This window comes from Squalius cephalus, assembly GCF_949319135.1.
Source record: "Squalius cephalus genome assembly, chromosome: 3".
Taxonomy (NCBI): Eukaryota; Metazoa; Chordata; class Actinopteri; order Cypriniformes; family Leuciscidae; genus Squalius; species Squalius cephalus.
The window spans coordinates 21104717-21129537 of NC_137124.1; the positions used below are offsets into that span (position 1 = coordinate 21104717).

The 24821-nt window shown below is 39.2% G+C and overlaps 1 protein-coding gene across 14 annotated transcripts in view; it reads left to right on the forward strand.

The window, feature by feature from the left end:
- tjp1a (tight junction protein 1a) overlaps positions 1–24821 on the forward strand; it is a 147596-nt gene that overhangs the window by 80874 nt on the left and 41901 nt on the right. Inside the window, exon 1 of one of the 14 annotated variants that reach the window (XM_079866559.1) lies at positions 17809–18140. The exons of the other annotated variants lie outside the window; for them this stretch is intronic. The gene's annotated coding sequence lies outside the window, so the exon portion shown is untranslated. Of the gene's footprint in view, positions 1–17808; positions 18141–24821 lie in introns of those variants that run through there. 14 annotated transcript variants of the gene reach the window in all.

The following is a 24821-nucleotide window of genomic DNA, read 5'->3' on the forward strand; positions in this document are numbered from 1 at the left end:
TAAATAAAGCGCATATTCATTAACCCCTCAGGGCATATACTGTATGCCTTTGTTTCACTGAACTAATGATCGTTGTGACAGAGGTGAATCAGTCAAACTAACTTAAGCTGGACAATAACTTTATTCTAGAGCTGCTGTTAGTTTCCTATTATCACTGTAAAGCTGCTTTGAAACTATCTATATTGTTAAAAGCACTATATAAATGAAGGTGACTTGACTTGTGATTTCACAATAGCACTATAGTATGACTTTTAAACTATTTTAATACATTGTGCAGCCTTAGAAAATGGTCTTATAATTCTCGTCCGTGGAATGCGCCACTTCCGGTATTTTGCCGGTTACTCGACACGGGTACATTCTAATCGAGGATTTTTTTTATTTTATTGAGTACTCAAATTTAATGGAGGAATCGTGACAGCCCTAAAATTGGATCTATCGTGATATGATAAACTGTTTTACCCTTCAACCCCTTTTCTGTTTTCCCTCACGTCTATCAGTGCTACGTGATATACACCAATCTGGCTGAGAGAATGGGACACATACAAAAAAATCAGCTTTAATCTGAATCACATGTCGGGTCTTAGTGAGCCTTCTTCTTTCAACCATGATAATACAGAGCACTACAGGAGATTGTGGGCTACAGTGACCCAGACACTCACTCAGCACGGCAAATTCCTTCATGTTACCTCAGCTTGAAATGGCTGAATGTTTCAAACAGTTGCTGCCCATGTCTAGCTCTGTGTCTTCTGAACATATCCATAGAGTAAGTCGCATTGATAAGGTGGATCATTTTCAACAGTATTGGCCCCTATATAATTGTTGTTTAAGCGATGGCTAAATGCAGACTGAGCTTGAAGAGATTATAGACCTCACAGCATTTATTTTCCTCTGAGACTGAGATGGCTGTATTTATTTGATAATAGTCTGTTATTATTGTATTGTGTGTGCATAATGATAGTGATCGCTGCTAGATTTGGTGTGTTTGTGGGAATGGAGTGTGTGAGAGTGTTGGGATAATGATGGTCTTCTTTTGGAGGTTTGGTTTGTGTGTGTGAGTCAGTGGATTAGTGGTGCTGTGGTTTTTATGTGAATGCACGGCCCTGAAAGGGAGCGATCACTCTTTTGAAGATACTGTACGTGACGAGCTCACTGCCACACGGAAAAACTCAGTTGTAAAGCTCTCTTAGTAAACTCTGTTTGTGTTTTTAGTGGGTGTTTTTTTCTTGGCTCCTCTGTGTCTGTTGACGGTCCAGATTTCCACTAGCACTGACGTCTCAGACCCTGACCCAGGTCCACTGATCTCAGCTTTGCTGTGTCCACGGCACAAAGCAGGTTAGCTGAGATCTAGTCTGTTGTTATGGAGCTGGGAAACTCTAGAAGGCTGTTTTGAAGATAATGCTTGAGCAATTTCCTTCACTTTTGCTGTGCCCCATAAGCTTTATTAAGCAGCGGTTCTAGAGTATTGGAGATACTGTTGTGAATGTGAGCAGACTTAATTTGACTTTCGACTTCTGTTATTTTAATTGAAATTTGATTATATTATTGTAGATTTGTAGGAGGGTCTTGTATATCAGTATAAACAGTATTTTTCCTGTATTTTGACTTGAATATGAAGTTCTACAACTTTTTTTCTGTTATTTTCAAACACTGAAAACAGGTATTGCCTTTCTCTATTATCTTTCTCTCTTCATTGATGTTACATTGTGTCTAAGAATCACCCCACGTTTTCATTGATTTGTGAGCTGAATGATCAGGTAACTTACATAATCTTCCCAAAATTAAATACTTAAAAACTAGGTGTAAGTAATGTTTAAGGGGATTTACCCCTAGTTTTGAGAGCATATTTTAATATCCAAAGTTATTATTTCAGCATATTTAGGCCACATTGAACTAGGTTTCATTTAACAATCATCAGTTCTAATAATGAATAAAATGAATGTGAAATCCATAAATACATAATGATATAAATAATTGATAATTATAAATAAATTATATTTACTTCAGACAGAAAGGGAAATAATTGCATATGCCTCATCGGGCATTCCATTGCAGATTTAGGGCTCATGCAATCTGGTTTTGTTTTGCTTCAGTCTAGACAGACTGAGTTTGTGTTGAGAGTTGAGACAAACTTCACAAACTTTTTGTGTTAAGGAAATTATCCCACCCCTGGCCTCAGATGTTGCAGCTCTTGGTTCAAGATCATCAGTTCCAAGGGGCAACCCTCCATTTTCTTGCATGCTATTTTTGTCTCAATGGTAATTAAAAAAAGTAAAGTTTACTCATTATTGCGCTGCCTTTTTAATTACAGAAAAGTTTTAGTAAAATACAATGCCATGTATACATTTTTCAGGATTCTTTGATGAATAGAAAGTTTTATTTGAACAGCATTTATTTGAAATAAAATTCTTTATAAATGTCTTTTACTGTCATTTTTATTTGTCAATTTAATACATCCCCGCTGAATAAAAATGTTAATTTCTTTGAATGACCCAAAACGTTTGAACAGTCCAGGATCCCAACCTGCTGTTCTAAGCATGAAAGGGTTAGCATTTCACGGTGTAAATATTTGAGGGATAATGCTTATTATATATTATCAGTATATAATTATATGGACTCATACATATAGACTATATTATTATATTCAGGGGAGGCCATAATTAATCCTGTATATTAATTATGCTGTAGTGGTGAAGGGAATTAATCTAGTGTTAGCTGCACCTCATTAACTCTCTGGCTGTCTATCTTGGGCCACAGAACAGGCATTGTGGTGCAGAATGCCGCCTGTAAGAGCTTGGGAATTCCTTTGAGTGAGCTCGGACTGGTCACGTGACCCCCGGCTCGGAGGCCTGTCCAGGGAGACTGCGGTTTCTGTGGGTCTGGGATATAAGCAGAACCAAGGTGTCCTATTTATCCCCCTCTTTACGCTCTCACTCATCATTTTGCCCCTGTCCTCCCTTTGTTTCTTTTTCTTTCACTCTCTCTCTTACTCACACCCTGACAAAGGCACCCCCTGCTGAATGAGGCCGTAGTTTTACAGTTACACATCATTGTGGTTTTGTGTGTGTGTGTTTTGCATCACAGACTCTGGCTATGGAATTCAGATGTGGGAACAACCTCGTTTCGGTCATCAACACAGAGCTCAGAACAAGGATGTTGCAACACAACACATTATCTAAAAAATAAGACCACCTCCTTTTAATACCAGCTGTAAACAGGGCCTGGATGAGCTCACATATTTTGAGGATATGTGCAATCCTAACAGGACTTAGTTTAGCATACAACAGCAAACCATGGTTCACAGCAAAACTCAGACAGCTTCATCAAAAAAAAGAAGATGCCTACAGAAGTGGGGACAGAGTCTTGTATAATCAGGTCAAAAACACATTGACAAAGGAGATCAGAGAGACTTCGAGAAACTACTCTGGACAGCTGAAAAAAGTTTTCAGTCAACGACCCTGCATTAGTGTGGAAAGGCCTGAAAGATATCACCAATTACATGACACTATCCCCAGCACTGTGTCGAATCAACAACTGGCTGATGATGACCTGAATGAGTTTTATTGAAGGTTTGAAAAAACCTGGTCTCTGACGGTCTCTCTGCACAGCCATCAACACCTCCAGCAAACCCCCTTTCCCCTCCTGCACTTCGGATCAGTGAAGAGGATGTGTGTCCGGTCTTTAGGAAACAAAAGACAAGGAAAGCACCAGGCCCAGACGGTATTTCACCAGCCTGTCTAAAAACCTTTGCTGACCAGCTGGCCTTCATCTTCTTACAGATTTTTAACAGATCACTGGAGATGTGTGATGTCCCTTCCTGCTTCAAACGTGCCACCATCATCCCCATTCGAAATAAACCCAAAATCGCTGGACTTAGTGACTACAGACCTGTTGCCTTAACATCTGTGGTCATGAAGTCATTTGAGAGACTGGTGTTGGCTTACCTGAAAGACATCACAGGACCCTTGCTGGACCCCCTGCAGTTTGCTTATCGAGCAAACAGGTTTGTGGATGATACAATCAACATGGGACTGCACTACATCCTGCAACACCTGGACAAACCAGGGACTTATGTGAGGATCCTGTATGTGGACTTCAGTTCCCATTAAAAACCATCATTCCAGCAATCCTCCAGACCAAACTAACCCAGCTCTCTGTTCCTAGCTCTATCTGTCAGTGGACCTCCAGCTTTCTGATAGATAACAGCTAGTGAGAATGGGGAAATTTATGTCTTACACCACCTTGCTAAATCAGATATATGTACAATATATGTGTACAATAAAGATTTTCGGGAAAAAAATTACATTACGATGTTCAATTGTACATTGGGTTTAATGTGTGAGATCTAATGAGATCTACTAATATATATTGTTAGTGCTGAGAATTTTCACGTGAGTAAATGCATAGATCCACGAATGTTGCTTGTGCAATTTAATTGTCTGGTAGAACTTTTGCCCAGCGTGTCAGCGGTTACGGGTTCTAATCCACACTTGTATAGGGTTTTTTTCCTCATCAAAACCTGAATATGTTCATCAGTGGTTGTATATCAAGCAGGGACACATTTGTGTGCAGTTTCTTTTGTGATTTCACTGGAACGAATAGAGAGTCTGCGCAACGGCGTTAAGCGATAGATTGAAGCGTGCATCCATATGAAGACTGTGTGCGCGAGCCACAAGAGAGCGCTGTATCTGCGCCACTGATAGCAGCGGCAACGAGCGATCAGCTTGATTTAAAAAACACATTTCAGCGCTAGATCGCCTCTTATTTAACAAACGAAATGAATGCTCTTCTGCTAGTGAACCGGAGAGGTTTTATTTATTTGTATTAGGTACACCCGTGTCGTGAGATGTTTCATAAAGTGGTGGGGACAATATCGACCCTGGCAAAAAGTGGTGGGGACGTGTCCCACCCGCAGATTACGCCTATGGGTCTCATATACAATGCTGGCGAGTCTGCATTAGTTGTCTACCGATATTCGTTTTTTGATGGCCGATGCCGATATCTTAGAGAGCAGGGTGGCCGATGGCCGATATAAAGCCGATATTTTTATATATATTTATTTTAATCAATATTTAATAAATTAGAAATAAATTAGAAAACAAATCTTTAAAATAAACATGCTTTTATACTTTAGATGGCAACTTCTTGAATCTGCAATCCTATTACAGTATTTTTCACAAAGTAGTTGTTTAGAAATATGAATATGTGAATAAAAAGAAAGTAAACACTGTAACAGGGCAATCAGTAATCTGGCAATTTCGTGCTGGTAATCATATTTTTTCAATAAAGACAAGGTAACGCTAATTTTACATACAGCACAGTGAAAACGATATGAATATGACACAGTTGGTAACTGGATATATCACAGATATGAATATGACACAGTTGGCAACTGGTTATATGTCAGCATATTTTAAAATGAAGGATTTAAAGTTTTTCGATCGCGTCTCCTGTGAAGCTGATCTTCTGTTCACTTCACATTCACTCACTTCGCACGGACAGACCGTCACTTGCAGACAGTAATGCACACTTCACAAGATATCACAGCTGGATTTGATTAAATCTGCAAGGTTTGTGAAATTAAATGTTTATTAGATATTCAGAGATTTGTTTAAATGACGTAGATGCGCATTTGCTGAATGTTGACGGTAACGCGTTAAATGAGAAAGTATTTTAGCCTGATTGTTTGCCTTTTCTGTTACAAATAATATAAAAGCAAACACTTTACTTACTTCGCATACCATTTACTTTCTTTGTTTACAAAGTATTAGATATGACTGTCAGAGGTCGTCAATTAATGAAGACGGAGAATGTCTCAGCGCCGCCCGTCAAAATAAAAGTCCGGAGCGCCGTCAAAATAAAAGTCCCGCTTCCAACACATCGGCCAATCAGAAAAACTTATCGGCCAATGCCGATATTTCAAAAATGCCAAATATCGGCCTTGGCCATATATCGGTCGACCACTAGTCTGCATACAGGCAGGAGGTTGAACAGCTGGCTGTCTGGTGCAGTCTTAACAGCCTGGAGCTGAACATGCTCAAAACTGAGATGATTGCGGACTTCAGGAGAAACAATCCCAGCATTACTCACTATTATGAGCAGCACTGTGGCAGCAGTGGAGTCATTCAGGTTCCTGGGCTATACAATCTCTCAGGATGTGAAGTGGGACAATCACATTGACACATTGAATCACATTGTTCAACCTGCCACAGGAGCTGATGATGCAGTTCTACTCAGCTATCATTGAGTCTGCACTTCAATTACTGTCTGGTTGGGCTCAGCTACAAAATCAGGAATCAGAAAACTAAAAAGGACAGTTCGGACTGCTGAGAGGATTATTGGTGCTTCTAGAGAGAGACAAAGGGCTCAGAAATCACTCTGGAGTCCTCACATCCAAGCCACCTTCTCTTTGAACTTTTGCTGTCTGGCCGGCGCTACAGAGCACTGAGCACTAGAACAGCCAGACACAAGAAAAGTTTCTAGTGTCTACTAGAAGTTTCTACCTCATGAACTGTTAAATGTTCTCCCCACTGTGCAATGATAACTGTGCAATACCACTTATATTTGTTTAACAGTGCCCTACCTCTTCTCATTCCATTTCCTGTTAATTTTATTGTATTTGTATATAATACACCTGTACAAATGTGTCTATTTATATTATATTATATATCTTATTCACATATCTTTATTTTATTTTTACTGTCTGTGTCCTTTTGTTGTCTCTACTGGAAGCTTCTGTCACCAAAACAAATTCCTTGTGTGTGCAAACATACTTGGCAATTTCTGTTTCTGCTTCTGATATTCAGCATTCATTTTTAGGATTGTTGGTTAGAATGTTGGCTTCATTCATTTAAGTATTTTAACTCCAATTGACCCTTTGCAGGGAGCTTGATTGACAGGCGATCTAACCAATCATAATCCGCCATCCGCCATTTTGTCCGACAAAGCAGTCAGGAGAGATAGCAGATTAACATGGGAGAATTTGAACTTGAAAAACGGAATGTACTGACGCCTTTCCGCGGTTAAAACAACATTCCTTCTTATGTTCATTCATGTTTATTTGATGCTATAAATTAACTAGAAGGAAGAGATGATCGGTTCACGAGCAGCTTTAACTGATGCTCTACAGCGATCTGTCAGACACATTTAAGAGCCACAAAACGGTATGTATCGTTTAAATTTCTTTTTAAAAATGACCACATTTGAAAGGTGAGACTTTGTTTAATATGTCTAATATCAAAAGTAACCGAAAAGTAACCTGGTCCGTCCTGTCTGTCAGCGTGTTGTCAGTCTCCTCTCTGCTCCGCGATGTATTTTTCACTGCGTGAGAACATGGTGTTGCGTGAGAGCAGCTAGCTTGTCGGGCATAGCGACAGTAACTAAGGGGGGCGGGTCTTTGCGAAGGGTCAATTATCATCATTTAATGATAAACAATTCAATTGAATTCAGTTTTTTTTAGACAAACATCATCACAGTCCAGTCAGAGAGAGAATGATAGAAAAAGAGAGTGTGAAGGGCCTTGGCTTCTTATCAGCACATTCCTGCCTTGTGGTTTTGTGTGTGTGTTGGGCAGATAACTCTGTGAGAGCTCATTGGGTCAGTGCAGCGCTGATTTAAAAACTCCTGTGGCAAGGCCAGAATCTGTGGCCTGGTTATCGTCCCTGACCTGCCAGCTCTTTGCCACTGCAAACTTAAAATAAAATAGAGAGAGCGACAGAGTGAGAGAGAGATAATGTAGTCAATGCATTGCATACATCTTTACCATTATGCTTTAAACTAGTAGGTTGTTGACTCTAGGGGTGGGTGAACTGCTCTTGAGGAAGTCTTACACTTTGGTAAGTATACAGGAAAGTATACTTGAAGAGTTTGCACGCTGTTCCGACTATTCTCTGTGCTGTCAGCTCAGAGATGTTTGGTTGAGTTCAGATGACCTTGCTATGAGGTTACCTGTAAAACTGCAGCAATAAAGCATGCTCACATGCTCGATGCTGAATGGTTGAACGCTGGGAAAGAGAAGGTTTTATCAGAGAGTCTTGCTTGTTTAAACGCATAACAGCTAGTCGGACAGTTAGATGCTAAGCGGTGAGGACTGAGTTAGTCATGAGCCGTGTTTCCACTGTTGGGCCAAAAGCGAGCGTGCTAGTGTGTGCCAGTCGCATTTCCACTATCACTTCCGGGCTTGATCGGGCCTTGTCTGGACTTCCTGTGGGTCAACGGCCAGGGGTTTTGGCCCGCCGAATACCTTGGTCAAAAGTGGGCCAACTGGGGCTTGAGGAGTGGTCATGAACAAAGGTGGAGAGGGTCAACACAGCTGCTGATTTCCCATGTTATCATACCAGAAATTATCGCTCAAAAGACAAACGAGGTGCGGGAGTATTTTGAATTAGAAATAAAACAGAAAAGTTTTATATAAGCTGTGCCATTTCAAACTGGCACTTCCACTAGAGACATGCGTAACCATATTCAACACATGCACGTAGGTGTGATAGCCAAAGCAAGCAAATGCCGTTGCAAAAACTGAGCTTCAGAATCAGAATGAGCTTTATTCGCCAAGTGTGCGGTGTTTAGCTGCATTTATTATGAGATTTGACTGTTTGATTCATAGATTAAGTGTTTCAAATGGATCATACAGAGGGGTTGTTACTTTTAGATTAGTCAGTTACAAAACTTCTGTTTAAACGACTGTCAAATTAGTCGATACACACACCCCTTAGTTTCTACAACAATTTTAAGCAGCACTAACTGTTTTCAACATTGATAATAATCAGAAATGTTTCTTGAGCAGCAAATCAGCATATTAGAATGATTTTCTGAAGGATAATGTTGAAGGATCTTTTTTTTTTTGGATAAAATTTGGCTTTGTTTGCACTCCGAAGCTCTGTGTTTTCTTCCATTGGGTTGCATCCAGGATGGCTGCATAACAGTTTTGCGCTTTAGTGTCCCACTGGTCATACCGTGTTATTGCAGGCCCTTAAATTCGGTCATTTGAGATCAAGTCTATTCAACATCAAAAATATTTGTCGCCAATTTTTTTATGTCAACGTTGTCAATAATGTTGACTAACCGTTTCAGCCCTAACCCCTGAGGTATTTTATGCTGTTTCTTTACATGCCTATTTGTTCTTTGCCTATTATCTCTGACTTTGTGTAGCGAGAATTTACAGGTGCTTGTAGATCTACCAAAAATGTTCACATTAGGCATATTGCGCAAATCATTCAGGAAGCTTTCTTAAGATGCCAGACACATAAGTTGCGAGATGGAGGTCAGTCTTCTCTCCTGTACTCCTGTATGTTTGTGGTTTGCTGGACAGCCTTTCTCAGGTTGTGAGGACCTTTAAGAGAAGCATTGTGGAGATTAACTTTTTAATCCTAGTGCACAGGATTGGAGGTTTTATATTTTTATTTCTACTTCCTCTTTGCACATCAAACAGTCAGTCAGTCTGCTGTGGTAGTTAAAACCACACTTTCAAATAAGTGTGTGACGTTATTATTTGCAGCTCAATTTGTAAGTCCATAAGTATTTATCTTAAGTTTTTAAAAATATATATTTTATTAACCGTATTACTAAACTAATTATATAAAACTATGCTTTAAGTAAACTGGTTCTATGCCTTTATTCTGTCATTAAAACGTATAGACACAGATCCAGTCAGGGATTCATTGGCAACGTCGGTCCTTGGCTGTGTCTGAAATCATATTTGAGGGGACAGCCATTTGCAGTGGTGTCCGAAACCATAGTGGATTCTAATCGTGTGTTCTCATTCATTTCCATAATGCACCGCAATAACGTGTACAACTGATATATGCTCAACGGCTAGAAAATAGGTACCTGCAGCTGAATCATCCATCCATCCATTTTCCAAATCACTTCTGATTTTAATTTGCTCTTCAATTTCAACTCTACTCCAATACACCTGCCTGTAATTTTCAAGTAACTGTGACAGGGCTCAAGACAAACCTTTTTTTAAAATGGTAATTTAATGTTTTTTTGTTTTTTTTTAACAAATGTTGAGTTTTCCTACATCTTGAAACTTTTAGTTTTAAAAAATGGGGAGAATATTTGAAGGATGAACAAATGTTTTGTTCATCACATTAAAACTAATATTGAATATAATATTAGAGTTTTGAAGTGCTGCAAAAAGATGTGTAGTACTTAAGCGTTTGAGTATTTCTGCCACAATGCCAGTTAGTGTTACTACATTAAATCCATGATAAATGTTGCTGATTTGTGGACTTAAAGCCTTCTATACCTTGTTCATTCATGGCAAAATGTTTCTTCTGCAGAATTCTGCGCATGAATCTGAATGCTTCTCACTAGACCTCAAAGCAATGTTATTAATTCTTCTGTGGCAAATTCAATGGATTTCTTCACTGGATCTCCCAGCGCTGTGGAGTAACAGTGTTGTGTGATCAAGACCGCGACTCACGAGTAGCTTGCGGTGCTGTGCTGTCTATTATTGATCCAAACTAATAAACGGTCCGTAAAGCACAAATGAGTAACGCAGTTTCGTTCTGTTTTCATTTCGTTTGCCAATTGATGTTGGACAACACTAGCGCGACCTCTAACAAAATTCTGGTTGCATCTGCAGGAAAAATGGTCAAATGGCAAAATGCGACCATTTGATCACAGTCTGGAGCCCTGCCTGAACACTTTGATTATTTGCTTCAGGTGTGTTTGAGTAGGGTTGGAGCTGAACTCAGTTTGATGGTAGCTCTCCAGGATCAGGGTTGGAGACCCCTGGTCTATAGTGATGCAGGAACTACACACTCAGCCTTAACTCTTTTAGTTGGTCTTCAAACAATCATATGAATGAATATGAGTTGTAAAGGCACAGCCAAGGATCATGGCTCAGAATAAAACTGTTGCCTCTAGTCTTAAATTCATCAGCGTTTTTGTACAAGAATGACAAAGAGTAAGGAAATCTATAATATTGCGATATGAAAGTATATTTTCTGTGAGGTTCACATGTGTAGCTGTCTGAAAGGTGCTCCGTCGTCCACTGGGAGCCAGCATGAGAAACAGATAAAGTCACTATGGTTACGCTAAATATTATGACATCACGAGAACCCTGCTGGCACGCTGTTCTGCAGGAGGTGCCTGCTTCTGATTGGCTGACAGTGATCCTGCATGCTTAATTTCGAAAGCTTTTGGAGTACGACAGAGGCTGTGGTAACAACCCCATCCCCATAGGCCTGTCTTTCTGTTTACTGTCTCACTCTCTCTTTCTTTCTTTCTCCAGCTCATTCACGGCTGCCATAGGCTATTTTTAGACTTTGATTGTCAAGAACTGCTTAACCGGATTAGATGTCTCTCTGTCTCTGTGTCGTTCTCTCATTTTCTTCCCCTCAGCATCCTGTGGATAATATAATACATCTTGGCTAGTGTGTTTCAACTTTGCCATTGATTATGGGATCACTTTTATTGTTTGGGTGCAATGATGCTTTGTTTTGTCCCTGAAAATCTGAAGCAGCACTTTTAAGGGATAGTGCAAATTTAATCTTTTACTTACCCTCATGTTGTTCCAAATCCTCGGAACACAAAACAAGATGTTTTGAAGAATGTTAAACCGTTTTGGGGCCCATTAACTTCCATTTGTATGGATAAAAAACATTTCTTAAAATACTTCTTTTATGCTCTACATTTGCATTTATGCATTTAGCAGATGATTTTATCCAAACGCGACTTATAAGAGAGGAACAAAATCAATTCCAGGTTGCCACAATGCCAGGTTTATTTGATAACTGGATTAGGTAGCAAGCTAGAGAAGAGGAGAAATGCAGAGAAGTTTTTGTAATTTTTTAATAAGTGCTGAAGAAAGAAAGTCTATAAAGTTTGAAACAACATGAGGTGAGAGAATGATGACAGAAGCTGCTTTTCCACCGTTGAGCCGAACGGTTCTTAGAATGGTAAGGAACGGTTCCAGTTGTGTTTCCTCTTGAGCCTGGTACGGCACGGCATGATTACAATCCGTTCTCGGCCCGGAATTCTCAGCAGTGTTGGCTAACCATGCCGAACCGTGCTGGTAGAATCTGTGAAGTGACGTTGCCACTCAGGATTAGTCACTTGTCTTTTGCCTGGCTACCAGTTTCTCTGTAGCTGGTTGAGCGCGGCTATATGACTGAAGTAAACAAAGCAATAATAAAATTAAAAGCAATAGCTGATCATCCTCCATAACGCGCTCGCTATTTACATCTCATATCATCAGTAAACCAATTCAGTAAAGTGTTTGTATTACATTCCAAACAGTGGCCGTTATCAGCCCCATGCTGGCCCGGATTGGCACGGAATGGAACAGTTATGAAATGAGAACCGTTTCGGCCCGACAGTGGAAAAGCTAGAGTTTTCATTTTTGGGTGAATTATCCAGACCACCGCTCAGTCTTACTGTCTCTAAGGCCAGAGATTCACACCTACATAGTGTCTATTTGAGCCGAGTCAGTAGGAAGAACAGAGTATAAGTAGACAGATTGTTAAGATTTACGTCTTTAGATTTATTTACTAGTGCCTTCTGTCTTGTGCTTCATTTGAAGAAGGTGAAAAGAACTGAACTGAAAACTGCAGTGTGGGAGATGGGACAATGATTTTCTTTGTTCGCTCTCTCATAGTCTTTTTTAAAAATTGGACACCTTTGCCATCTTTATATGATGTCAGTCTAAAGCAGGGTTCACCAATCTCGGTCCTGGAGGGCCGCTGTCCTGCAGAGTTTAGCTCCAACCCCAATTAAACACACCTGAACCAGCTAATCAAGGTCTCATTAGGCATACTAGAAACTTTCAAACAGGTGTGTTGGAGCTGGTTGGAGCTAAACTCTGCAGGACAGCGGCCCTCCAGGACCGAGATTGGTGAACCCTGGTCTAAAGAAACTAGTTTTTGAAGGTTTGAACAGACTTTTCTTTTTCCTACTAAATACGTAATCACAAGGAATTGTGGGTCACAGCTTCTCTGAGATTTGCATAAGCTAACCTTCCTGTTTCTCTGGAATACATCTTTTCGGAAGTCACCAGAGTAAATGGCTTGAAATGGGGTCTGTGCTGAGGACTTTGCATATATTTGTTTGTTAGCACTTTTTTTATGTTTTTTTTCTTTCTGCATTTCATACATTTTAACACTATATTTTTGACATGATGTTCTATGTCGTCATTAGCACAATGAACAGGAAGCTGACAGCACAGTGAACCATAGGTCTGCAGAACAGATGGACACAGAGCCCCTCTGAATCCAACTGTTAAAGGATTACTGTGTTTAAGTTGGATTTGGGCTGTGTGTATGTGTGCCAGTGTGATATGAGTGTGTGTTTGTGCCTGTCTAAGCTAGTGCCTGTTTAGAGAGAGAGAGAGAGAGAGAGAGACGGCCCAGGGACCAAAGCAGATTGTGAGGAAAAGGGAAAAAAATATCATGTGACCTTAGCATGTTTTAAAAATAACACAGGAGAGAATGCACACTAATCCTGCTGAACCATCATTGTGAATATAGGTTAGAGAAGCTATGCTTTATTTAGGATCACATCAGCAAATTGCAGAAAGATGAACAAATATCTGAACACCTGATGAGTGTCTCTATGTCTGTTTTACTCTAATTTAGAGGATGTCACTGAAGGGAAGTGACCTGACTATGCTGATTGGCCAATGACATCACAAGAATGCACAATCCTAAACCCTTCACTAGTGAATGCAAAAGACAACAGACATGGAACCATAAATGCCATTGACAGTTATATGCATTTCAGCCCTTCAAAAATAATCGATTGTAAAAAAAAACATTAAAACAACATGTTATAATATAATGAAATATTATTGAAGCTACTTGTGAATGACGGTGTAGAAAGATGCTTTCAGAATTAGATGGTGTTTTATTAGTTTTGGGCAACGATTAATCTCGATTATTTTGCAATTATTTTGTGTATATAAATATACACACATGCATGTATTTAAAAAAAAAGTGTTATATAAAATATTTATATTTATAAATTATGTATAAATAAATATAGTTTATACATGCAAATATTTCTTAAATGTATGTGTGTGTGTATTTATATATACAAAATGATACACACTACACACACATTATGTAAAAACAAACTTTTATTTTGGATGCGATTAATCTTTGCCCAGCACTAGTTCTTATGCCATCTACCTGCTGGAGATAATGTGCAGTGCTAACCAGCACACCACTACTTTTTTCTATGTGATGCTTCATGTAGTCCTCATGTTATCCTGGAGCTCATGGTTTCAGCTGCAGTGATAGAGGATGTTTGGCTTGTTCCTGAAGCACAGGATTACTAACAGCGATTGAGTGAATTGATGGTCATAGGTGGCTATTTATTCGCCAAATCTTTGTTATTAATCCAGGGAATGAACTTGATTGTGGTAGTTTAATGAAATTCAGTCATTTTAATGATACTTATGATACTGAATGTGTTAAGATCAAATACACACATCAGCCTACAAGCATAGATAAATACAGTATACATTTTATTTTTTACTTAAAATGAAAGTTAAAATTTTCAGCGGCCAAAATTTCGGTGCATCTCTAATTATTAGGCTCATTAAGGGGACAGTTTTGCATAATGGTTAGAGAGTCAGGCTGGTAACCCGAAGGTTGTGCGTTCACTTCTCAATACAGGCAGGAAATGACTGAGGTGCCCTTAAGCAAGGCACCTAACCCCCAATTGCTCCCAGGGTGCCACAGCAAAAATGGTTGCCCACTGCTCCGAGTGTGTGTGTCCATGGTTTGCAGTGTGTGTATGTGTGTGTGTTCACTACTCACTACTAATGTGTGTGCACTTGGAAGGGTTAAATTATGAGTATGGGTTACCATACTTGGCCTTCACATGTCACTTTCACTTTCAGGATGTCAGACCTGCCTGTGAAGTTGGCAACACTATTAGGCCGCTTGGATATTAGAGAAAGCTCTGATAGAGCGTTTGATGGATAGGATTGCGTAAGATCTGTCTTTAGGGTGTTGATAAGCCAGATCAGTTTGAAATCAAGCAGAAACTTAATTTGGATTTCTTAAAGCACTTAAATTCTCTTTGGTTTACAGTAGTGTTGCAATTGGTTATAAAAAAGGGTATGCTTGAGCATTCTGTCCTTTTTTAGGGTCATATCTTGTGACATCATGTCCTGTTTTTGGTTGGTTTAGATGTCTTTGGTCCGTGTTCAACCCTCTACAATGCGAGTAAATCACTTGCATATAATGCAACAAAATTTCATAGAGGCGACTAAAATTTTATTTTGCCAATGGCTAGTAATTTTTATGATCACAGTCGTCTTTAATTGAGTTAGAGGCAAAAAATAAGTATTACGCATATAATTTCATCGTCTGCTGAGATTTACGCACCGTCGCTTGGCTGAGGACACCCTCTGTCGCTGTCTCTCAAACATGCAGGGCTCGTTGACAGAACTGTCACTGTCCCGATCGGACCATTACTGGGTCGTCATGAAAGTTTAATTATCTACACGCTTTTTTAAGCCTTGCCAATTTAAACATTCAAGCGCAAGAAGTCCTGAAAGATAATTTGCGCGCACTGTGTGAGAAGTTTTGTGTGCACAATTAAAAATTAAGCTCACTTTCACATCGTCTTGTGCTTGAATGGACAATTTCATACAAAATTGTTAAAATGTCCATCTTGGCGAGTATCCTAGTAAACCTAGGCGGATATGTCTTAAGTGAAAGTAAACAGTGGAGTAAGAAACGCATATGTAACAGTATCAATAAATTGGATCTGTGCATTGTCTTAAAGTGACAGCAGCCTATTATTCCTGCTGCCTGTGTTTTTAATGTTAATCAAACAACAGACTCAGTGCTAGAGGTCGACCGATTTTGCCCATATATCAGTACCGATAGTTGATTGGTGGAACTATCGTTATCGTCAAAAATCCATACCGATAGTTTTCCGGGATGCGTCCATTGCTGAAGCGGCTGAGAAGAGTGCGCTGTCATTAGACAGTACAAGAGCACTGAGAAGAGACTGCTGGCATTATACAGAGCGAGAGCGGCCTCTAGAGGACAAATAAAAACTGTCACTGGCTGAGTTGTTTACGTTCACGGAGAGCGCTGACACTTCAGATGCGCATTTAAAACACAGACAGTGAAACGGTATGAATACAGAACACTAAAGTACATATTGCCATATCATTGTAAAGTAATGAATTTGTCGACTAGATGCTGGATTAGCAGAGAAATAACAGAAGTATGTTTGCCGTCGAGGCTGAGAGGACTAACAGTAGTAGCCTAGTGGCTACCAAGCAGTTGAAACAATGTGACAAAAGCACACCCAAACCTCACCCAAATGTTTTATGTCGCAATTGATACCATCAATTTGCATTAGTTTATATCCAGCTGGTAACGTTTATGCATTCATTAGCCAACGAAGTTGCATATTTAAAGCTTGTGACGTGATTGCTTTCTGAACATTGATATGTTCATGTAGCCTACAGAAACATAAACAAATCAGAAAGGCATTTGATTTCAGTTCTTTGTTTATCACTACAATACATATTGTTATTTTGATTAGATAATCAAGTGTTCTAAAATAGAAGCAAATCATAATTACAAATAGATTGTTAATATTTAAACATGATTATTTAATACAATTATTGGTGGGCGATATGATCATCTTATTTCACAGTATGACTAATTTTAAATATCAGTGAAATTTCATAATTATCGATACTTAAGCAAAAACTAATACTAGGTTAACTACTGTAAGAAAAAGGTCCTCAAAACAATTACATAAGACATGTAAACAGTCAGCAATACAATAAGAACAAAGAAACTAATTACAAACAAAATGGACAAATAAATACAACAGAAATAAAAATACAAATTAAATAAACAGTGTTTTAAGTTTTTCAGGAAGATGTACTAAAAGTGGTATTTGGATAAGTAATAGCCTACAACAAAACTTTTAATAATTTAGGCTAATGTAAAATAACACTGCATAGTCTTACTGTATACATTAAATATAAACGAATCCTTATTAAAGCTACTTAATCCAGTCAAGATCATTCAGTGATTTTCCTTTGTCATATGTTGTTTGATTATTGTTAATGACGAACCGTAGCAGAAATATTAGGCTGCTGTCACTTTAGGAGCTAATGCACAAATCCAATATACTGTTACACACGTTTTCTTTCTCGGCTGTGTACGTTTTCTTGAACATTACCCACTACCTTTACGTAAACACTCTAAAACACACTTTTGACATTCGTGACATTTTTGTGTGTACGCGTTTAGGCACGTTTCCGAAGCCCATTTGTTTATCCTTGTTCAGCTCCGACTTGGAGCACGCACAGTCGCACACAGAAAGCCGCCTGGGGATCAGGGTCTTTTTTGTGGTTTAATGCGCTTTTAATAACTCTTTAAAATCAAACACATCTTGCAGTTTACCAACAGTAGACTGCATTTTATAACACTTTTACAAGTTTGGGCTTTTAGAGAGGACCGAAAGCGCGCTGCTGTGAAGGAAAGGAAGGTGTGCTGGACAGAATGCGGCAGCGGCACCATAATCTATTTACCTTGATTATCTTGTTTTCATAATTGTTTGAAGCCAAAATCAAAATAGAAAATCAATTATGATTAATCGCACAGCCCTAGCGTGAATATAAATAAGCTTCAGGTTTCTATATGTGTGTGTTTTGCAGTTGTAAGTAGCGGACTGCACACAGTCCAGGGCTGAGCATGAGCAACGGTGTCTCATTTCCCCCATCACTAACACCCCCACCACACATTGTGGGTGTGTTTCTCTCTCCCTCCCTTATGCGATCTCTCTCTCACACACACACACACACACACTGCATGTACAGAGGAAGAAGCCGCAAGGAACTACTACTGCAGAGGGTATTTTTTCTTTTCACAAAGCTGGATATCATCTCTCACTGCCTGACGCAAATGTACATCCATCCTAAGAACATGTGGAGTTCCTGTCTGTCATTCTAATGAGGGATCTTTAGCACGCTGGAGGAACGGACTCTGTGCTCACGCGCCGCAGCCGGCCACCTGACTCTTTCTGTGTGGATTTACATAAACGGGCAAGTGTACAGCACACCGCTGCAGTCTGTATGGATCTGCGCCAAGATGAAGAAATGCATGGAGAGACACACAGATCTTTATTAACCTGATTCAACCAACTACCGCCAAACTGTGAGTGTTACACTCTGCAGCAGAGAGGATTATGCCATATCCCACATGAAACGATGTTTGTACTTCTGTCTCTAAATGGGTTATAAATTCAGAATTTGTGAATGTTCTCGCATTCCATAATTTAGGTTAAAAAAACCCACAGAAAACAATAGATCAGTTTGTGAATGGAATGAAGAGGCTTTTCCTCAGAAAACATCTGCAGTGTGTGGTGGGTCAGGGCATTTGAAGTCTTCAGATTGACTGATCACTCTTTAAGCTTTGCAGGATGGGCTGCAGTAAAGGTGGTCTCTTGTGTAACTAAGGCTGGATTTACACTAACCAATTACCTTTTTTAGATGCCTAGCTCAGATCGGATCATATTGCATGCGTGTCAACTAGGGGTGTTATGGTTCAAATTACTCAGTTTTTTTCAAATTACTATTCGGTTTGTATCACATTTTTAGGGTCACGGTTTCAGTACAGTTCGGTATATGCTATGTTCAGGAAAAATAAGGACTAGGCCTACTGTCAAATAAAAATAAAGAAATAAGAACAAATAATCAAACTACAAGTAATAGCACAAATAAGTACAATAGAGTAAAGATATAAATACAACAATAAATAGTGCTTTTCAGTTTTTTCGGTTAGTTAAATTTTCAGGTAGTACAGGTACAGAAATTGAATAAAGTAATCAAATGTAAAATAACTGCATAGTCTTTCACTCTATAAATTAAATTTAGATGAAATTATTCAGTCAAGAACAGTGAGTGACTACGTTTACATGCAGCCAATAACCCATTCAAAACCGGGATATTAGCAATAACCCGGTCGCGCACGGCCATGTAAACACCGGCAAAAACCCGAATATGCTCATATCCCGGTTTTTAAAAACCCGGATATGATCCCTGGGGTACCCCTTTTCTAACCCGAATATTTGGTCATGTAAACGCATATCGGCATATCCCCATCAAAAGGAACATTGATTTGTGTTCTGCGCATGTTCTATTCGCAAGGAATCTTGGTCTTTTGAGTAGAGACGGCGCATCCAAAAACCCGCGTGCAGTATACCGGAAGTAAATAAGAAGTAGAGGTAAACATGAGACGCAGCACAGCACCACACTTTTGGAGCGAGGAGGAAAGCGCAAACAAAGGCGATCGCTATCTGCCCCGAACTATTCATTATCCGCGTGCTGCTGCTGTTGTTGTTGTCTTTGGATACAGGAAGAAGAATCGGAAATGACGCATATTGCGTCTTAAGGTTGTCCGTGCGTCGCCGTTTACATCGGGATATTGCCAATTGATTACAAATTCCATGTATACAGGAGTAACTCTCTCTGCTCACGCATGTAATGGGTTATTCCGAATGTTTCAGAAACCCAAATAGTGACCTTAACCCGACCATAACCCGAATATTGACAGCTTGTAAACGTTGATTTCTTTGTCTTTTGTCGTTTGATTAACATTAAAAACCGGTCCGCAGCATTAGGCTGCTCTCACTTTAAGACTTAATGTTCAGATCCAGTATAATAATACTGCACACATGCATTGTCTTTCTCAACTGTTTGTGTTCAAGACATATTCGACTGTGTTTACTATGCCAAGACTAATTTTTTGTGTGAATTTTTTCATTTAAGTGGAAGAAGACTTGAAAGCAAACTCAGTTTAGAGTTTAATTTAGAGTTCTGTCTGAGATGCAGCTTTCTGTGTGCATGCTTCGGATGTGTGTGTGTGTGTGTGTGTGTGTGTGTGTGTGTGTGTGTGTGTGTGCAAACGTCTTACGATACGATGCATCAATGCCACACGTAAAATATCGATATACGGTACCTTTATTTTGACACTCTTCACATCCTCACGTAACGTCCATCTACGTTTTCCGCCAAAGCGCACATTTTTATTTACTCACCATACTGTCTGCCGGTGTGTCTTTGAAATAGACGCCTGACAAGATTGACTCAACCCTAAACAATAGCCGGTATTGTCCTCTGTCAAGGCATCGCGAGTTCATGTTTTACAGCAGAAACCGACAAGCACCCTTGTTGTTGGTGAACACAACCCAATAATTCCAATAAAAAAGTTTTAGCGAATCAGCAGCGTGCATTATTCAGGTCAGGTGACAAGGCTGCTAGTCATTTCGAAAAGACGCGCTAGCTGAGAGGAGTTTCGTCAAAGCTGACTAAAAGTGATCGAGGATGAATAATTTCAATGAACTTGATGAACCCGTGATATCTTCTTCGGGGCGTAAAAGGAAATTAAAAGCTGAAACTTTTTCACAGAACCTTGCTAAACCAGCACGTTACAGTGGTGCGGGGAAAGCTCCCTGTATTGTGTGTAATCACAACCAAGTTTGTCAGAACTCGGGCGTCTATGTCAGCTGAGGAGATTAACGTTACAAAGCTTTTGCTAAAAAAACAAACTTTTTATATAAAAAACATACTTTCAGTGAACTTTAATTTTGTAAGTTACCTATATATATTTTTTTTAGTTATTATTACTTATTTAAAACAACCCAGCTGCAGTTTGATTGATACGTGGAATGCACAATAAAAAGCATCATGATTTATGAAAATTAACAAGAACATAGGCCTAGTTATCTGTTTTTGCAAATTAACTCTTCTGTTGTAAATGTCCCAATTAGGAGAGGGTGTGCAATTTTCAAAGAGTTTAATTTAACGTTCATGTTATATATGGGTGCATTTGTGAGTTAATAAAAATGTAACTGGTTGTGTAAACTTGGCACATAATATCTAAATATAGATAAATCAATCGATATAGCCCTGAATCGTATCGTAATCGTATCGCAGAATTTTTTGAGGTATCAGCAATTATCGTTTCGCTGGCTGAGAGAATCGATATCATATCGTATCATGATGAACTGTCTGATTTGTACCCCTATCACACAGTGCGCGCAAGTTCTCTTTCGCGTCGTCTTGTACTCAACTGATTAAATAGGCAAGGCTTAAAACATCTGCAAATGTTAAACTTTTGTGACGATGCAGCACTGGCTCGATCAGGACAGTGACAGTTCTGACAGTTGTCCAGAGTGTCTTTCCGGGCCACCAAGCAGTCCTTATTGTCGTGCCCTGCCCAGCGCTTTCATTATTGTTTTGTACCTATCCGAATAAACACAGGAAATGTGTGCTGCTTCTGCCTTACCTGGATAACGGTTTGAAATGTTTTTTTTTGTTTTTTTACTGAGAACCGTTACACACCTTGTGTCCACAGCTTGGTCACTTTCAGATATGGTTTTGATGCAGCTGATATCTGACTATCCGACCAACATCTAATCTCTCATATCTGATTCCCGTCTTCGTAAATGTTTCATCATTTGTTAGCCGACGTGATTTAACTGGGTTTGTCTCTTGGATGTAAAACAATCTCTTGGCACCTAGTTGAGGGTGCTTAGTTGAGGGTAGTGAGTGCATTAGAATTTCTACGTATGAATCATGCAGGGCAGTCCCAAGATGCCAGCCTTAGGATGCCGGGCTGCCCCACGCACCCTGAATTAGGAGGGGTGTATGCCCGCCCTTTCAGGGACCAACCTCCTCTGCACTTTCTTGACTTTCTTGATTTGCTCCCTTGATTTGTCTGCTGCGTGATACAACTGTTCAAACTATTGAGGACATCCAAAACAGCTTGATCAGATTTTATTAAATTGATCAAAAGTGTTCGATTTCAAATAAATGCTGTTATTTTGAACATTTTATTCGTCAATAAATCCTGAAATAAACGGAACATGGCTTCCTAAAAAATATTAAGCAGCACAACTGTTTTCATTGATTTGTGTCAAAATATTGAATATGTAGGCTACATTTCAGTATGCAACATGGCCTAAAATCTCTCTAGTGAACTCCAGTAATTGCTGGCATAGGCCCTGTGCCAAAATGCCTTAGCCCTCTTTTCAGGTTTGTGTTTCGAAAAAGTAAATGACACATATAAGACACATAGCATCTACAAAAGGAGAACTCTTGGACATAGATATGACAAATGAGATGGTGAACATGTTTTTGCTTTTATGCTGCTTGGGTGTTTTCTTTTAAAGTCGAAAATACTCCCTGCAAACAGGAAGGTGCTTCCTGCAGTAAATTCCAGCTCTTGGTTTACGTCCTGTCCTTTCCAATCAGGGCTCCGTTCTCACACTGGTGTCAACGGCCGGCTGTTCCTTTATAAACACACAACTTTCTTAAAACAGCCACACAGATTCAGTATTACAGGTGATGTTTATGGCCTCACCAAATCACCGGCAGTGTGTTCAGCTGTTTCTACCCCAGGTTATCCTGTTTGGGTTTGTTCCAGAGTAAGGCTAATGGTTCATTTCCTGTTCAAAGCGGAAAGGACATGGTTAGCACCTTAACCGGCAGGAGATTTGAGGATAAATTAGCTTTAATTTTTAGCAGGGAATCAAGAATAAAACTGTCACTCCTAAATTGTTTCAGAAGATGCCAAGATTTCACCTAGCACGTCTTGCCCTAAATTTTTTTATTTTATTTGAAGTTAGTAATTAGTGCTTTAATGTGGAAAATGGTCATGCACATGTGTGTCTTTTATCATGCTGACCTTTGCATCATCAATAATAGATTAGTGGTTCAGGTTGAAGCTGACAATTCTCACAGGAAAGCAAGCCAGGCTGTGTTGTGTTAATATAAGCGTGAATTTATTTGATTTAGGCCTGAGAATGAGTTCGCTGGAATGCTCTTTGAGAGAGAATTCGGGTACTAGTGGATCTCCCTACCTCATTTCAAACCAGCCAGTATTGTTTGAGACACTGCAGAAACCTGTATTTAGACTGTAACTTATAGTTGTGCTGTTTTAGTGTGTGCTGAGTGCACTAATGATCAAAACACTCATTATTTAACATTTATGAGTGTGGCTCAGCAAACACCCGAAACTGCTTATCACCATCAAAATCCAAGCTTCTGTTGACCAGCAGTTGCTTTCCGTTTCAGTTTTATTGAACCAGGGAGAAATCTCTCTGAGATTCAAGCTGCCTGCCTGTTTTAGCAAAGCTGTTGGCCCAGAAAAGATGGCTACTGATCTACTAGAAAGCCTCTCAGTTTCACCTGGCTGTCAGAGCTCACTATTAGCTGCCTATCTGGTCTCTTTGAACCCCTTCTCGCTTTCTGGCAGGTCTGAGGTCTGCTTGAAACAAAGACTCTCTTTAGCGGCAGAACGATTCTTTGGCTCTGAGCGGGACTGCCCATGCCTGCTCTTTGTTTCTTGGCGCAGCACTACAAGGCCTCAGGCCTGAATAAACGTGAATGTATAAATATACCCAGGCGTTCTTGCACACAAAAAGACTCATTGTTTACTGCTGCTTGTTGGGAATTATTAGATCATGGCTGTTTCAGACTCTGTCTTGCAAATGACTCTGAGAATTTTGACTGCAAAAATAATTTAGTTCTGCGTGGACTAGACTACTTTTGTGTTGATGTAGATTCAAAAACTTTATTTTTGCAGGAATGTGGTGGACTTTTAATTTCAAATTGCTCATATCCGGCCGCAGATGTTGCTCTGAAGTGTTTTACGACTCCGGTCTTATCTCTGTTAAGCTTCGCATAGCTCAGGTTTCAGAATAGTGTGTTTACTTTTAGCTCTGTGTTGTTGTGATTAATAAAATGATAATCTCTTTAGATTAGAGAATCAGAAGTGCTTAGCCTGACTCATATAAATGACTTCTAGCACTGTCGAGTGACTCTCCCATCTGTTACCTGACCACACACATAGGCCATAAGCTTCCATATATCAATAGTCCTATATGTTTTCTCAGCATGGATGAGATTCCTTTAGTTAAAAGGGGATAGTTCACCCAAAAATGTAAATTGTCATCAATTACTCACCCCCATTTTGTTGGTCTTGAAACACAAATTAAGATATTTTTAATAAACCATAATGATTGAAGGACCATTACACAAAAAAAAATTCTGCTTCAAAAGTTCATGAAGACATTGTAAATGTAATTCATATAAATCGAGTAGTTTAATCCATGTTTTCTGAAGAGATAAAATCACTTTATATAATGAACAGATTTAATTTAGGCTTTTATTCATATAAACATTGTTCAGCACACATAGATCGCATGAAAAATGCAAAATGGAATCTCAAACATGTTTGTTTGATGTGTGAGAACCATTGAGTTTTATTCTCTAAGGTTTCATTAACAAGGTCTTGATTTGTGTTTTGAAAATGTACAAAGGTCCTATGGGTTTGGAACAACATGAGAGTAAACTCTCTTTGATGAATATACCAGTGAAGACTAGAAACCCTGAGGTTGTGTATATGGTGTTTCATTTGAGACTGAACTAAATGTTTGGTCTTTTGTGTAAACTGAGCCAGAGGTGGCTGATGCTGCTTTGGCCATTTTGGCCGTTCACCACATATAATATTTGTATATAAACATGTTTGGCCTCTTATACCTTATTGCTGAATGGTGTGTCATTGAAATCATTTGACAACTAGCTAGGGTAGTAAATGCAATACTTTTTTCACCCTTCAACTATTGTCCATTCTTAATTCCTCAAAATTGCTGAAACACTCATTAATGGAATAGTTAAGTAGAACCAGAACTGTAAAAGTTGCTTAAGGCTGGAATGCACTACATGACCTTTCATGGAAACAATGTGTTCTAAAATCGTCTCAAAATATATATATATTTTTTGATATCCTCCAACTGGATGGATTTATAATCTGAAGCTAAAAAATCTGAGT